Raw genomic sequence first — 4,147 nt, forward strand, 5'->3', positions numbered from 1 at the left:
TTTTCTGACGATCTTCCTTCCAGGTAATCCTCCCAGTGCTTCTGTGTGACCCCTGATTGCTTATTAGAGTCTGACATGAAGAGGGATCCTCTCCTTTACAGAAAAATCTATGGATGCTAGAACTTTCTGGATAGTCACACCTGAACGTAAAAGTCTGTCCAACAGCTGAAGACAATTCAGAGGTAGGAATATCTGTAGAGACAGACAGAGAGAAGGACTGTATTTAAAGACTGGACATGTGGCTCTATGACATCACAAAGGGCAGTAGCCCCTCCCCCAGGTGGGTGACAATCCCACAGCTAGGTGTTTGTTCTGCCTTCTCACCGTAAACAATAGGACATGGAGCGAGAAAGCACAGAGTACACCCAAGCCCTTCCAGAGAGGGGGTGTGGTCAGACACAGCTCATTTACATATTTAAAGGTACAGACACAGAAACAGCCTGTTCTGAGCAGGGCTGAAATAGAGGGGTTTATAGACATGATCAAATACAGGATCAGAGTGGATTTAGAACAAGAAACTTCACACACATGTTTAAGAGGAGCTCTGAGACTTATTTACACTGAAGAAGAGGAGGAGGAGGAGGATATGTCACTTTTTATGGGGGATGGGTTTTAATTTCCTTTGGCTTTAACCAAAATGTTTTTGTTTAAGTTCTCAAATGGAAAAGTGTCAGAAGCAGTTGACTCACCTTCACCATTTAGATGAATCTGCTTCAGTCCAGCTTGGGAAATTCCGTCTTCAGATTTCAGTCCACACCAGTAGTCGGCCAGATGCTGCGTGGACACGTTACTGATGGACACGATAAAACCTGTTCCTGTTATCTTGAGACTGAACGTCCCGTTTGACCTCAGAGGAGATTCTGTTGAAAGGATGTCCTCACAGATGAAGCCGCTGTCTTTGCAGAAAAACTTTTGACCTGTATTTGTCTGGATATTCACATGTGATGGTGGTTTTAACCGTTCTATATGCAGTCTGATCAAATGGATCCCCGCACAAATTCTTGTCTGCAAACAGAAAAATTAAAAATGTGTCGGTCTGTAAAGACATGTTTAACCTCAGCAAACATTTACTCTCTATGACCTCAGTCTCTAGTTTCAAGTGTTATTTTGTGTAAAATTGTCGTGTAGCAAGGAATGCTTTAAGCCAAGTGCCGTTGCGAACCAAGCCTGGAAGTCAGTCTGTTAGCTGGAGAGGTGCTGGTACCTGTGACTAACAAGTCCCCACCGGGGCGACCAGTCAGTCAGGATAGAGTTCTCCCATGTACCAACCGTGTGTTTAAAATATGGTCACTTCTAACCCTAACCCTTAGCATTAAAAAGTCTTATCAGCACATTTAAAAGTTCCTTAACTATCAACACGAGAGACAGGAATAGAAAAGAAAACATTTCTCACCAAGTTCCAAGTCCACCTCCTTAGAATCATGTTGATCAAATCCACACTTGAACTTGAAGTCGTCATGATGAAGTTGTCTGATGATCACCCTGACATTTTGATTTGTCCTATCATGGTAAAAGTGAAATCTGCTTTGACTTTTCCAACTAGCTGTGAGATCACTTGTTATGACTGTTTCATCACCAGACTTGACATAAACAGCCTCATAACTTGTATTAACATCTGGATATCTGCAGGTGAAATCCACCCATCCATAGCTGCATCCCCTCACGTCAACGTCTTCAGATGTAGCTTCAGATGTAGCTTCACAGCCTGCAGATCGGAGAGAAATGGTCAGTTCAGAATCTGACACCACACGGGTCACACGGGTCACACGGGTCACACAGGGCTGTGATCAGAATATGATCCAGACAGATGAAACTGGTGCAGTAATATTCATTCATTTAAAAAACGTTTTCCTGGTGATTTCTGAGAAGCATCAGTGTTATGAGGAAGTAATGTATCAGAAACAACCAGTAAATGTGTCGTCACGTCTGCCTTTCAGCTCGTTTTAGTTCCTTAAATAAACAGCACTCAGAGAGAACAAAGTCAACCTTGAACCTTGAATTACTGTGAAGATGTACATCAGTATTCTGTTTACCGTCGAGGACACGTTTTACTCACAGCTCACATGAGAAATGAAACAATAATTTCATAAGTAATGTTCTTTTTTGTCTTTTACCGTGTATGAAGGTTTCTCACAAATATTAAAATATCAAAGATACCCTGACCTGAAGTTGCCTTGACATTATATTTATGCAACGTGTTGAAAACGTGAGAAATGCATGACAAAATGTCTTCGATATTTTGTAACTGTGCCTGTATCGACACTCCTTATAAAGACATGAAGGTTTTCCTGTGAAGCATACTGAGATGACTGTCTCTCTGACTGACACTCCATCAACTTGCAACAAGAATAAATAACAACCAAAGACATCGATTGACTCAAGATCCTTTCTTTTGAATTGATAAATCAGTAACTTCAGGAGTCAAACGTTCACATGAAAAGTGATTACAGATACACATTTACTCTGAGTGTGTAAAATGTCTTTTCAGTTAGTAAAGCAGTTGAGGGATTTCTCTTCATATTTACGACACATCAACACATAAACTAAACATTATATTCTGTTTTAGAGGCTGTGGCGTGAACTGGTGTAATAATATCAGAAGGGTTACCTGTCATCGCTGGAAGTAGCAGTCATAACCACAACATGTCAGAAATAGGTAGTAAGAGATAAGAAGAGGTGGAAGCAAGAGGTTCCATTGAGTCATGACGCGTTACGTTTGGATGTCAGGACGGGTCAGTCGTTTGAATCCATAAACAGTGAGACGCTTACGAAGCTTCAGAGAGACCGCGGGGAACGGAAACATCAGAGATGACGATACGTCACCACACTTTATCAGACGTTATTAATAAACTGAGCTGCTGATGTAACATCTGATGTTGTACTAGACCGGCAGGAAATCTCCATCCTCCTCCTCATGTAACATGTCTGAGTCGCTTCTCGCTCGCCGTGCCCTCACCGCACACGAGCGTTTGATATCGCGTCACATCGTGAACCATCGGACGCCCTCTCGCCACAGAAGTTCAAGAGACGATATCTTTTTTAAAGATTTTTGTCAGTAGCCTTAGAGAAGACGAGATAACGATCGTATAGTGATGAAAAAGAACAAAACCAAATGGTTGGCCGCCAATGTACGCCATGATCGTGAGTCTGCCCGCCTCGCTCAGCGTCAGTCGTATGAGACGCGAGGAGCTGGATCATGGAAGTGAAGGTTTATAACATCGTTAGCTGTTTCTGTGTTTCAGGCGCCAGTAGGTGAGGCCGGGTCGTCATGGACTGAGAACACACAAACACTATCTGACTGGTGAATAAATCGAGTGATATCGGCGCATAGCTGCGATAAAATGAGCCGATAATGATCGTCACTTAGATATGCTGATATGGGACAATCTGCTGGAGGATGAATCGCTCGAGGTCTAATCTAAAGCAAAAAGGGACTGTAGCTTTACACGTTTCAGAGTCCTGAGCGGTCGAGAACGAACAGAAATGAACTTCTGAGGCTCGGAGGCGTCTGACACACACACACACACAGCAGGCGCTCCTGAGCTGGTGGTGGGGAGGGGGGTTTGGTGCCTTGCTCAAGGGAACCTCGGCAGTGCTCAGGAAGTGATCAGGCACCTCTCCAGCTACCAGTCCAACTTCCATATTTGGTCCGCACCAGGACTTGAACCGGCGACCCTCCGGTTCCCAACCCAAGTCCCTACAGACTGAGCTACTGTTGGTAGACAGACAGGCACAAATATTTCTATAACTGTTGACAGATTTAAACCTGTAATTACACCACCCAAACACTGGGAAAGGGGGGGCGCTAACGTGCCTTAAAACACTAGTTCTCATGCGACATTAAAGAGAAAAAAAAGACGCCAAGCAGCCAATCATGACTGAAAAAGAAAACTTTCATGTCTTATCGTGACAAGTCGACATCGACTGATATGAACATTTTTTATCACAATAACGTTTTTAGTCACATCGCCCCGCCCTACTCTGAGAGCGCCGACCTCCATCTGAGGCAAGAGTTCACTTCTAACTTACCTTTTTGTAATCTCTGTGCTAAACTAAGCTAAGCTAAAGGTCACCTGGCTGCAACATGTTTTCATATTCCCCGTGAGGTAGTTTAGTTCAGTGGATAAAGAAACACAGAGGACAGCAG

Source organism: Labrus mixtus, chromosome 2, assembly GCF_963584025.1.
Source record: "Labrus mixtus chromosome 2, fLabMix1.1, whole genome shotgun sequence".
In the NCBI taxonomy this organism is placed as follows: domain Eukaryota; kingdom Metazoa; phylum Chordata; class Actinopteri; order Labriformes; family Labridae; genus Labrus; species Labrus mixtus.